Raw genomic sequence first — 14,007 nt, 5'->3', positions numbered from 1 at the left:
AGCACACAATTTTAAATATTTTTTCAACCCATTAGTTACTTTTAATTTTGGTAGCACAAAAATCTATTAATCACTATTTAATTATCTGGAGTTCTTGCCTGCCTAATTAGTGCTTTCCGTATTGCATCTTCAACTAAACTGGGGACCCTATCAACTCATTTATCTGATACGTATTTGGTGCACTGGTGAGTTAATTAATGAAAAAAGAAAGAAAAACTCATTTAAATGGTTCATTCAAAAAACAGCTTATTAAACACTTTGAACATTAAATAAGCCGACTGATTTTACTGGGTTTTCATTGCCCTAAAAAGCATTATATAAATGCAAAATCCCATGTGACACTTCTGGGTAAATATACGTTGTACAAGGAATCAGAAGCAGCAGCGATCAGTTGAGTAACAATCCTTCTTAAGTACACCGCCTGAGGCAGCGGGCTTTTGAAATCTTTTATACAAAAATGGTGACAATGATTAGACATAAGATTTTATTTGGAATTTTCTGGTGTTAGGAACACTAAGCATGATTGTAAATGAAATTACATTGTTATATTCTAGGTAATGTAGTGTAAAATGGTCTATACTATAACTACTGCTTATACTACTGAAGAAAACAAAGACAGGGTAATTTCCCAAAGCCAGCCCATCCCTTCACCACATCTCCTATTTGCTCTGCCTTGCCAAGGGTCTGTGTGGTTGTTCTCCAGCATTCTAGCTCACACAACATCCCCAAGATAGCATTCCTAAGTACCCCCAGTGTTGGTTAGAGGACCCTCCTCGATGTTCTCACAGCATCTAGCAGAAACCGTTGTCTTTGCACTTACTGTGAGGAAGCAGTGGCATACAGGGGTAAAGGACACAGCTTTGGCCTCAGAAAGACCCGGGTGTGAGTCTAGATTCAGCCACCAACTTGGTGGTTAGGATTAAATGAAACGGTCTGAGTAGAGCATCTAGTGCAGGGCCTGACACATGGTAAATGTATCGTAACTGTTAGTTGTTTTAATCACACTCTACTATACTTGTCTGTTCAGATGTTGCTCCTATTAGATCCTGAGATCCTTGTGGAAAGAGACACATGATCCATCTTTGTATCTCCAGAGCCTAGCACAGCATCTGACAGACAGTGAGCATCCATATATGCTTGTGTAATAAATGGATAGAACAAAGAATCTACAGTAAAGGAATCTAAGGGATTTAAGAGTAAAATAAGCAAACAAATCAAATTGCCTCTCCTTCTTAGAGAGGACAGCAAGAATTCTGAGGCACAAATCCATACATGCTGAGTACTTATAACATAGTTCACTTTCAAAAAAATATATTAGCTATTTAGCAGTTATTAACACCTACATTGTTTTCTCTAAATCTCCAATAGATTGTCAAATAGACACAAATATCTGATTCCTCATCTGAGAATTCATTTTGTGAGTCTCATCAGTTAAGAAATTGCCCATAGGACATCAAAAGTTGTCACAACATGAAAATATTCAGTAGTGACCTAACCACTTGTAAGATTAATTCCAACTCTAATTCTGCTTTGCAATTAACATAGCACCTATTTTATTCCATGGAATCAACATCTTGATCAGTTATAATTCTACTGAGAATCTGATGTCTATACAACTTTCTATGCAAATAGAATGCAAATTTAAAAGTTAAACTGAAAATCTCTTTTCAAAGTGCAGGATTTCATAACATTTATTAAAGTGATATTGCAGACCTGCTCATGTCACAGGCAAAGACTGTCGATCTATCAAGGTAAAACAACAGAAAAAGATGAAATTCAAAACACAACAATTTGAAAAGCAAATGATTGGAAAACCAAGGAAACCCATTTGAAAATTAATAAAGCCATGAAATATTTTTGCAAAATGGATCCTTTTTATAAGCATGCTCCTAAAGTCAAATATAAAGAATTTGATATCCTAAAATTATCTCAGAAAGATTAATCAAAAATCTAAGATTTGGTTAATTCTTCATTTGTCCTAAGGATGAGAGAACAGTTTTTACTGTAACCTAAATTTTGTTTTTAAAATGTTTTCATTGTTTTTAATTTTATATTTTTAGATAAAGTCCCAACCAAACCTTTCCTTTTTCACTATTGTCTACGAAATTTTGGTTTCAATTTTAAGTGGATTCACCATAACTGGTCTTTTCTGGTACCAGGTACATGCTGGTTTGAGAGACGAAATGTTTTTTGATGTTGCCACCACTAACACTCCTGCTGCCATGTTCCACCATCTTCTGATGACCTCCAACGGAGCCTAGGATGCTAATGTGGCACTCCAATTCAAATTCATGGGCAATGCACTTTTTAAGGGGAAAAGCAAGTGGAGTTCTGCAGAGAAATCTTAATGAGGTAACTCTCATCTCAAGAAAAGTCACTCGGCATGGTGTAGTCCTCTTTTTTGGGAACCCCTTTCTTCCAGAGAAATAAGGTGATAGAAAGATCCTAACTCTACTGCAGTAGGAAATGGATATTTAATCCACAGGGACTCCATAACTAAATCACATTCAGTGCCAGACAGTGCAATGCTCCAGAGTCAAGGAGAACCTCGTACTGCTAGATATATTATATACAATATTGCAGAATGTTTTAAATCCTCTCCCACTTTTTTTTTTCTTTCCTGATATAACTATTGGTTGGGTATAAAAATAGAGAATCTATAAAACAATTTTTATTCTAATTTCTAATGTTGAAATCACCAAAAGGAGAAACAAGAAATCCTAAACTATTTGTACTTTATTATATAATACTCCTAAAAACATATTCTAGTTCAATATTCTTTGAAACTATTCTGTGGTCTGTGAATACCATTTGCCCAAGGATATTTACTTGGTATCATTGGCAATTATATATTACACATCCTGTGTTTTTCAAATATGACAAGGTAAGTATTTTTGTTTCCATTTTAGCAATACCCTTAAAGAAAAATTCATCTACATTCATCAGAATACCAAAAGTAATTTTTTTCTCGATCTCTCTGTCAAGTTAGTTCAGCTCTAATTCAGGCAAATCTCTGACAGATATCAGAGTTCTATTTACTGATTATCTATGCTTCCCTTTGGGATCATAAGATTTTAAGTGAAAAAAATCTAAGAGATTTATTGCTAATGGGATTCTACAAATGTTATCTTTGTTCAGAGTAAAAGTAATATATGATCTTGGTTTTGTAGAACGTCCTTAATGTTCCTTTTTTGAATATGTATAACTCATTTAGAGACCAAGAATAGATAGCAACTCATCATTTTTGCTACCTGCCTTAAAATATCTGCATTTTGTCTGTTTGAACATAATACAAACTTGTGATTTAATTGATGTCATAACTTCAATTCATCACCACATTCATTGTAAACAAAGAGGCTCTGAATAATGAACAAAATGCTTATTGTTCACCAGAAGAAAGGTCATATCGTGTTCTATTTACATTTATGTCGCGTCCTATTACTAAATCTGTATAAACCATCTTCCTTCATTATTTCTGAATGGGAGACTAATGATAAGTGCTATTTTCAAGATTTGTTTTATCCTTTTTATTTGTCTAGCTAATTTTGTGCTGAAGCATTACAAAGCTAACTCTATATTTTGCTTGTTAAGTTATTAGGGATTTGTAACTCTAGAAAATCAAGAACGAGTTCCTAAATGTAACACTTGCATGAGTTGACAGCTTCAGGGGAGAGAGGTCAGCTGCTCTGTGAAGGAAGAAGAAATCTGTCTGCATGATCCTAATTTTCTATGTATACTTGACGTTGGGCTTGGACTTGGGAATGATTTGTTGTTAGATTAAGCAGCAGGGAAGTATATGGCTTCTTATTTTTACTCCTGATACAACTGGCAATGGGTGAGTAATGAGAGGACCATAGATAATCATAACGATACTATGCAATGAATTGTGTGCACCTAGGCGATAGTGGAGGTTTTATCAGAATGTGATGGCCAGCAAGCTAATACAAACTATAAATATGCAGATTAGTCAAATCTTTATTACATCTGCAAATAGCTACTGGCATGTTTTTCTCTCCCACTTCATAATTTTGATGATTCTGACTCCAAACCGTACCTTACATCCTAGGAAATTTAAATGAAAAGAAAATATATCTCATGGTGACAGGAAAATGAAAAGGTACTCAGTGACACCTAACAGTCGCACAACTAAAGCATCAACATTAACACTGGTTTCCTAGTCCTAGAACACCTAGAAATCAATTCCTTACCCCGGACAAGTTCATCCAATTTTTACCCCTTCTCCTTCCCTCCCCACTCATTCCAGCGAACTTAGCTCGCCCAAGATTTCTCATTTGCTATGCTCTGTCCCTTGTTTAAACTAAAGAGAATACAGGATCAGTCCTCTTTTTTTCTCACTATAAAGTCTCTTCAGAATCTAATTCAATGAGATTGTATTTGTTACAATGAATGCAGATTGTTCAATGAGGCAGATTTAAGAAATGCTGAAAAGAGTTCAGGGGTTTGCAGGGTAGGGGCTCGCTGTACGGTGGTGAGTGAAGTTTTATACATCACCCTATGTTTGTTAAGGTCTAAAAGCACTGAAAAGGATTTGTTCTATTTGTGTAAAGGGCCTCCGTGCTCTGGGTCTCTAAGATGTTATGCCAAGCTTTTTAGCACATGAGCTTTCTCTTGATCTTGGGCCTGACATGACCAAAACTCAGGGGCTCAGCTCTCAGAGAGTGACCCATATTGTCACTCCAATCTGGCATCTAGAAGTCTGCTACCTAAACAATTGGCTTTCTGCAATTAACATGTTATTTATTTTAAAATATGAATTTCTAAAATCATTTCTGCATATCCTATTATTTCAAGAAACCATTTTGTTTACTAAATGTTTTCACTTATCAAATTAACTGTTACTGAAAGATCTGAGATCTGCCAGGAGATTGATGATCCTTAATCACATAACGTGAACTAAACAGCTAATTATTAGAGTCATTGACAATATTAACAGCCCTAGAGAGAGTTCCAAACCATGGGGCTGCATACTCTAGTTATGAAATGCCAGTCATAGACTTGGGTTCTGTTCCTTAACTCCATCATTGCCCCATGTTCTATGATTGGAAATTCCATGCAACTCCATTTCACTATTTGCTATGATGTGTGGACCAAACGGCTTAAAGATATTTCATCAACCCAGAAAGAATACAACACTGAGAAAATATGTAGACACATTTATGTGTGTGCATGCATGTATATATTGAGTAGGCTAGACTCGATGGGGTACAATCGAGAATTAGTTTTCTTCTTCTCTACTACCATTTTAAGAAATTCTCTGTTAGAGCTCTTTTCCACTCTCTTGGAAAATATCTCAGGAAGTTCCCTGCGGCTTTTGTGGTCACTTTTGGGTATTAGAACAGTATTATTTTCAGGTGTGAAAATATTCAATCTAATCTAAATCAAAACTTGAATCATTTCAAAGCTTTCTCCCCTACCAGCACACTCTGGACTTGCAACTTGAGTACAAGACATGGCAAAATGGGGGTAGGGAGCAGCCTGAGGAGGGGGACAAATGGAAAGGACAAACGTTTTCTCAATCAGTGCAGATATAATGTTAAAAGATGTGGATGCCACCTTGCATCTAGCAAGAGGTTGAGGGGCAGGGAAAAGCAAAGGGGTAAAGAAAATAACTTTTTAAAAAGAGAGAGAGTATAAAAGGAGAAAAGCCTAGGAGCTGAAAAAGAGAAAAGAAAAAAAACATGATCAGCACAAAAGAATGATAATTCGATTATTTTGAATAATATAAAATAATAGAGCAATTCCTCTAATGGTCTAAGAAGAAATAATTTTGAACTCATTATGGGTTTTGTAAAAGCAAACCAAAAATTGTCAGGCAAAGACTCAGACAACTTACTCCCCATGCCACTCCCATAAAAACCATTTATTGAGAAGGATACTCCAGGAAAATGAAAAAAAAAATACAAGCTAGGTGATGACGTAAGATAAAAGGAAACACTAGCAACTGAGTATGAATGAGAGGAAGCAAAGAAAGCTCAAAAAATTTAAAAGAGAATCTGCCATCCCTTCATATATTATGCTAAGAGTATTCTCCTTCATAGGGGTTTAGCGACTTAAGGTTCATTATATTTCTTCTTCTGTGCATCCATTTACACTATTTCATTCTACAATGAATAATATTCACATAATTATATTATAAAGGCTGTTTTATTAATTTTAAAATGTCAGTTTTGACTGATAGACAAAGCATGAAGTCTTATAGTTAACTATAATTATACAAGAGAATGCAAATGTTAAAAACTTGAAAAGGTAAAAATAATAATATAGCCAAAAAACTACAAAATCACACCTCTTTAGACACTGCCTAAAGTTAGTAAGTCACAAAACATTTAAACTCATAAATATAATATTATAATACAAATTAGCAGAAGTCAAGCATAGAGGTAGAATGTACTGATGAGTCATCAGATATTTTTTAAAGTTGATAAAGCTAGAGAGAAACTGACAAAATATATTATTTATACTTATAAGAGTATCAGAATAACAAAAAATGGAAACTATTTAAAGTGCTTATCTTGGGGGCTGAAGAGAGATCTGTCCTTTCCTTTCTAAACTTTTCTACACGGGCTAGATTTTTATTAAATAGCCTATAAATTATTTTAAATTTTATAAAAAGTTTAACATGTTTCAATGCATGAAAAGTAAAACAGAAATATACCAAAATACTAATAGTGATTTTTTTTTGGGTGGGAGAAATTCTGGATGATTTTCTCCCTCACTTTTTCATATTTTGCTAGTTTCCAAATGCTCTATGCACAATACTTTCTTCTTCAGAACACACAACTAAATTTTAAGTCTTTGATAAAGCCATATAACATGATTTTGGAAATGCAAAATCATTAATATTTTATATTTTCTTAATCTGCATTTTGAAGGTCATGACAGCTTGAAATCAGGATAAAACATAAAATTCCTTTAAGAATGTACCTATTTACCCAATTCTGCAGTAAGAGTAAGTGTCTCTGTCCACCATAAAGGGAAAAGTACTAACAGCCAACAATAGCCCTGACCACTCAGGCATTTCACTAAATGTCTGCCCTTGGTGGTCCCCACCAGTCTAAGTTCTTGTCCTCCACTTTACGTATTCAGGAATCTAATTTCCCAGCTCCCTCAGGAGGGATAGGATTCTGAGCGGCTGATTCTCATTAACCTAATCTTAGATGATCCAAAACAAGTTTACTAACGTACCTTCAGAAACAGAACTGCCAAAGTTCCCATCAGCAGAGTCAAACGCCCTCTCCCTGAAGAGGTCTGGAAATATGCTGAGAAGGATAAGAATAAAGGTTATTATTGGCTGAGCACCTGTGTGCCTAAATTCTATGCATCAGATTCTTCTTTGCCTTTTTTTACTCCATCCTTATTATCCCCTTTCCATCTATTACCTCCCCCCATTTTGTTAGTAATACTTCCTTGACAACATGCTAAAATTCAGTTATCTTGTTTATTTAGTCCTCATTACAATTGGCATCTCCCTGCTGGATGTCCAGGAAAGTTGTGGGGGCGGAGGGGTGGGTGGAGCACACAAACAATTAAGACTTAAGAAGATACTTCAGCATCACCTATACACATGCCATCCGCTCCTCTTGCAGATTACCAACCCCAACCATTTCACCTTAATTCTTATTCACTTCCATTACAGAGAGAGATAATTTCAAATCTTGCCCTCTGATACTAGGTGTTCCTTCAAACTGTTGCTCAGGATGGCCTACACAGTGGCTGTGAAAGATGATCAATGCATTTCCTGCCCTTGTATCAGAGTGTATGTTTTGAAGAGTACAAATGCTGTCCATCTGCAAAGGCACTTTTGTTATTATTGCTGTCATGTCCCGTAGATTATGATGGGAGAATCTGGTCCATTATTAAAAGCAGAAAAGAATTGCTTGGGTAACTACGGATAGATCTGACAGCTAAGAACAATGTGTGATAGCCATTTCTTCATGGAGACTGACAGTAACTTCAGAAACTTACATTGAATTATCTAGTAGAGTTTTTCTGCCCTTAAATTCTGTGAAAAGATATTAAATATCATTAATTCATTAAATAAATGCCTCGTGGTTTTTATGAATGCTCATGAATATTTCATAAAGTGATTAAAATTGTTAATCCTGCTTCCAATTAAATTTAAGTAATTCTTATAACACACATGTAAATAACAGGTAATTATAATGTTTTATTATGTGTCATTTATATAACTTAGGCCATTAAAATTGCATTCTAACGTGATACATTTCTTAGGGACCTATGTCATTTGTTTAAAGCAAGAATTCCTTTTTACTTTATTTGAGCATGCATTAATTTTGAGAGGAAAATTTTGAGTGATTTTAAGGGAAGAAAAATAGGTGGTAAGAATGCAAAGACTGGCCCATCTGTGAAGTATCATTACGAAAGTTCTAAGTTTTTCTCCTCCACCAACCTGCTCAGGTGGTATTCAGCGAATGGACTTTAATTGAGAAATCTATCATCCGTGGAATTAGACACAAAGCTAATTCTACTCTTTTCCTTCTTTCTTTCTTTCCTCATGCTTTAGCTTTTCACAATGATGGTTGGTTACTAAACGGGAAGAAAAAGGAACTTAAATCTAGAGGCAATTTAGAATAATGGAACTTCCACAGAGTCAACAAGAGCTAGCCGTAAGGGATCATGACTTCCTAGCCATGTGGTCTTGGGCAAATTACTTTACCTCTTTGAATTTTAGTTCCTTTACCTGTAATATTTTGAAGACAACACCTTCCCTACTTACCTTGTAAGATTCTTTTGAGAATTAGTTGAAACACACATTAAAGCCATTTTGTAAAATGCTCTGCTAATTACCCCAGTGACCACATAAACAGGTAATTTGAGCAAGCCACTTCCCCACTTTCATTTCCCTAGGCCGCCGTCTCCTATTGTTAAATGAGAGACTTGAAACCCCCTCATCTGAAACTAATTCATTTTTCTAGTGGTCTGTTTACATGTTGCTGACTTTTTCTTTAACTTTCAATTCATAGATAATTTCTTGCAAGTTCAGGTGGTGCAGAAGTTGGAGAAACAGAGGGAATGAGACGCTCCAAAGGTGGTCCAAATGCCACGGTAAGTTCTGTCGTCCTCGTGTCTCATGGCATCTGGTAGGGTTTTGTGTACTTGGATGTTCCCCCAAACACATTTTGAGTTCATACTCAAGCCACAGGGCTTACAACCTGAATACCCATCACTTCCAAAGAAATGTTTTTGTCAGTGGTTTGACTTTCTCTGGGGTGGATTGTTTCCACCATAAGTAGCCAAGTGAAGTTCTGTTTTGCCTTCGCCTGTTGTGTTCTGTGAGAACTAATTCCAGTCTTTGACACAGGGAGGCATATTTATGACATTTGGCTTCTTTGTTCAACAGATTTTTCCTTTCTGTGTTTATGAGAGTTAGCATTAAATATGAGTGCTCCATCCTACTGGGTTCCTTTTGTTTAAAAGCATTTGTGTCCTTTGCACTTACTTTGGCTGTTGTTACGAGGAGTTAGATGTGTAGAGGCACAGTTCCAGAGTTGCTTGACTGCTTTTATATCCTCTTATAAAAGGTTTCCAAACCAAGAGAATCATGTATTTGTTATTTCTGGGTCCATTAAATGCCCAAGTAATTAACATTAGCCATTTTGCCACTAACAAAGCATGGAAACCACAATGTTTTTGTGATGTATAGTCATTTCAACGTCAGTTTACAGTTGCCCAAGCCCATCTAATCACCTGAATGACAATACAACGAGACAGGAGCCAAGATCGTATGGCCAGGCATCCAAATGACTCTTATATTGTTTGGAGATGGTTGTCTCCAGCCAACCAGTAATGTGTTATTTTAAAGTTTTTCAAGTTGTGCAAGAGAAACTCTTAAAACACAAATAATAGTGGGAAGGGTCTGAAAAAGTGTCTAACCTGTACCCAGCGTTAACGTAAACACAAAAGAAAGTTACATTTCAGACAGATCCATAACATAATCAGAAATCAGGATCTGACATTGCATATTCTCCATTTGCAAACGCATTCCTTTCTAAAAAGCTGCAATTAATTACAAACTAGTTTTGATGCCGTTTTTGCTTTCCTTAAATGTGGAGTGAATTCACCCCATAAACTAATGAAGCAAAGTGGAGCCAAATAGAGACCAGCTGGCTGGATGGCTCAGTAATTTTATCCACATGATTGATTTTATGATCCTTTCACTGAAGTAACTAGTCTTTATTCTTGCAATCAGCACCAATGACAATTTGGGAGGGGTGGGGAATTATTAAAATCTGGAGAAAGAAGAGGTGCGGTTTGTTTGATGTGGAACAATACATTCTTCCACACACTTCTCTGGTATTATAGGTGCCGAATTCTGGGCCTCTCTGGCTTCCAAAGAAACAAGCTGATTAGTTGCCACAGAGACATAATAAGCAACCAATGCCCAAATAATCATTACAGATACTCCATTAACAGCATCTAACCGTGTGGCTTTTAGCCATACAAATTGTTTTTTTACAGCTTGTAACCTTTTCAAATAGTTTCCTTTGGGCATTACACCACATTCAGATCTAATTTTAACTTTTGCTTAGTCTATAATTTATGAGTTTCTTTGGAGATGCATAATGTATTTGAGTAGAAAGGATACATTCAAATAAAAGCTAAAAACAGAATCAATCGCTGTTTTAATCCATGAAACCTTTACTCACCAGGAGATAACTACAATAGGATGAAACAAAAAGAGGGGAGGGAAGAACCTAAATGATCTAGAATTCCCACAGAACTTGTTTGAAAACAGGCAAGTTTAATCCATTTAAACAGGATTGTAGCTGTATAGAAATGAAGCATATCATGGGTGCCTACAAAATTTTGTCTTAAGGTCCATGAAATTCCATGACATACAAATTAAAAATTATAAAATGGCTTAAGAGGGCTGTCAGGGAAGAGCTAAAATATAAAACACTCCTTTAGCAGAGAAAATCCCCACGTTTACAATTTCCAGACACTGGAATGCATCCACTCAAGAAGGAGGAAGAGTATCATTCCAAACCCTAGTCAAAAAATGGATTCCACTTAAAAATCATAGGTCACAAATTGTTGGAGCTAAAGAGAATTTGAGAAATCATCTGGTCAGACTCAAAATGAAGCCTAGTGCCTTCATTCTTGGCTCTTCCCTTTTCTCATGTCCAACATCCAGATTATCAGCAGGCTGGCTATCCAGCCAACTCTACCATGGGAACCGTATTCCTCCCACTGCTGCACCCTCAGCTCCTGTGCACCATCACATCCCACCTGGGCTACTGCCAAAGAGCCCTGACCTGGGGGTCAGCAAACTCCAGCTCACAGTTCCATCTTCTGCCTCTTTTTCTACATCCTGCAAGCTAAGAATGGTTTGTACATTTTTAAGTGATTGTAAAAAAATCAAAAGAACAGTAACATTTCATGACATGAAATTATTTGAAATTCAAATTCCAGTGTCCATCAATAAAGTTTTATTGGAACACTGCCATGCTCATTTTTTCATGTATTGCCTATGGCTGCTTTTGCTTTACAATGGCAGAGATGAGTAATTAAGACAGAGACCACATGGCCCACAAAGCCTAAAATATTTACTATCTGGCCCTGTTTTACTATCTGGCCCTTTATAGAAAAAGTTTGCTGACTTCTGTGTACTCGGTCCCCTGTACCCCTGCTTTCTCTGCCACAGTCAGTTCTTCACATAGCAATCAGTGATCCTTTTAAAGTAAATCAAATCCTGTCAATTCCAGCTGAAAATCTCAAATGCCAAGCTGTCCAATATAGCAGCCACTAGCCACATGTGTCTGTTGAGCAGTTGTATCTAGGGCAACTAAAGAATCGAATTTTTAACTTCACTTAATTTCAATTATTCTAAATTTAAACACTATACTTGGTTTAATTATTGGAAAGCATTTAAGTGTGCTTGGAACAACTTGGGTATATGAATCTACTCAAATGTAAATTTTATGAAATCTCAATGTAGATCAGTCATTTCCAATGAAAATTTGGCATCCAAACTGAAATGTGCTATAAATGTAAAATACACACTGGATTTCAAAGACTTAATCCAAAAAGAGAGTGTAAAATATCTCATTAATAATTTTTAATAGTGACTACATGTTAAAATGATAATATTTTCTATATGTTCTGTTAACACATTAAATCTAACTTATCTATTTCTTTTTACTTTTTAATGTGGCTACTAAAAAATTTAAAATTACATATGTGGCTTGCACGGTATTTCTATTGGACAAAGCTGCTTCAATGAGTTTACATGATAATAAGAATAAAATCAAACCCCTTACCAAGTCAACAAGGTCTTCCATGGCCCAGCCCACCTCTTTAATCTCTTCACACTGGCGTTTTGCTAGTCCATCAAAGACGCTAACCTACTTTTAGCCGTCTACTCTTTCTTTGCACCAACTGTGCCTTCTCTCTGGGAGCTGCTGCCTTATATCATGACTCATTCTCATCATCTAGGTACAGCCTAAATGCCAGGCTCCTCAAAGAGACCTCTCCTAATCCATCTCCAGCCACTTTCTAGCACTCTACCCAGTTTTCTTTGCTCCACAGCTATTATCAGTATCTAACATTTTCTTCTGTATTAATTTACAGGTCTATTGACTATTTCCAATGCCTGCATGCCCCATCCCCCAACACACCAAGAGCAGGAATCTTGTCAGTTTCACTCACTGCCATATCCCAGGCACTTAAAACAATGCCTAGCGCTCATTAAATACTTCAGTGAATGATCCTTCACTTTACAGATGAAAACTAAGATGTGGAGTAGTTAAAAGACTTGATGATGGCGCTCAGAATGGAAAATAGGTTTTCTCCTTCCAGGTCAGTGTTTGTAAGAAATAGCATGGCTCACTGTGGCTCCTGGTCAGAATATAGAGAACTTCTGCTTTGCTGTGTGACACTGTGTAGGGATGCCAGCTTCAAAAGCGAAGGTCAGATAAGCCAACCATTTCATTTACCCATGGGCACCTAAAACCTCTCCGTAGCTTCAGCCACTCTCTTAAGCGCCTTGCCAGATTGTTAGCAGCTTTTAGGATTGCTTCTCAGATGATTTTTTCCTCGAGGCATAGAAATAATCACCAAAATTAAAGAAGGAAATCAATGGCATTTAGCCTCTCTCTCACACCAAAGTGATAGTCACAAAGCAGAAAGAACTAGGTCATAAGGATGGAAAAGAGACCAATTAAATAGTCTGAAGGAGCAGCTCCACCACCACCAATGAAGATGAGCAGAAAAATAAACACTAGGGGTCAGGATGCCCTTCCTCTTTTATCTTTTTCATTTTCGTCTTTCATTAATTAACAGTCAAATTATGCTCATGTTCCTGCAAATTAAGCAACAGCCCAAAGGCTGATATTTGAAGGCAACTTGGAAAAAAAGTTACTCGCTCCACTCCTCAGTTACAGCCAAATGTCATTCTTCATAACATATCTTTTAAGCTTTAATCCTCACTTAAATTCAGATACCTCTGGGAGAGACATTGGTACCTTAATTTAAGTGAAAAGTGTTAGGAAAAAGGAACTGGAGGAGGTATCTGCCTTGGAGTTTTGCTTACAGGTGACATACTACAGTGGGCATATAGTAGTCAAAGGTAATAAATGTCCCAATAAAATCCTTTTATTTAAATTCTCATTTACTACCAGCTAAAGAACTCTCGGATTTCTCTCTTCCTTTTTCCTTTATGCTCTCACTCATCAGTAGGGAAGGAAATTTTCTTCTTTGACCTTCACATGCATTTATCAAGTGTCTTTTGAGAGCATATCATGTGAATTGTGTTATCAGGAGTGTTCAGCAACACGAGAGGAGGCATAGAGTTGTGGGTGAACATAATAAGATGTGGCTGTGAGCAAACCATTGTGCTACAGTGGAAGCTTTATCACATGTCAAAGAAGAGGGTATATAACTGAGTAGATGTGGTGAGCGGACTCTAAATGTCAGGTTGAGGTGTTGGAACTTTATTCTGTCAGTTACATGAAACTACTAGAAATT

The 14,007-nt window shown here is 36.4% G+C and overlaps 1 long non-coding RNA gene across 1 annotated transcript in view; it reads right to left on the bottom strand.

Annotated features, from left to right (window-relative positions):
* LOC138924933 (uncharacterized) overlaps positions 1-14,007 on the bottom strand; it is a 175,038-nt gene that overhangs the window by 142,509 nt on the left and 18,522 nt on the right. The window contains exon 2 of the long non-coding RNA XR_011440314.1: positions 7,207-7,280. This is a non-coding gene — a long non-coding RNA (uncharacterized lncRNA). The remainder of the gene's footprint in view (positions 1-7,206; positions 7,281-14,007) is intronic.

The sequence above is a fragment of the Equus caballus genome, chromosome 1 (genome assembly GCF_041296265.1).
Source record: "Equus caballus isolate H_3958 breed thoroughbred chromosome 1, TB-T2T, whole genome shotgun sequence".
NCBI classification, from domain to species: domain Eukaryota; kingdom Metazoa; phylum Chordata; class Mammalia; order Perissodactyla; family Equidae; genus Equus; species Equus caballus.
Note: the sequence above shows the minus strand (reverse complement) of the source record. Positions and strands in the feature narration are given on the sequence as shown.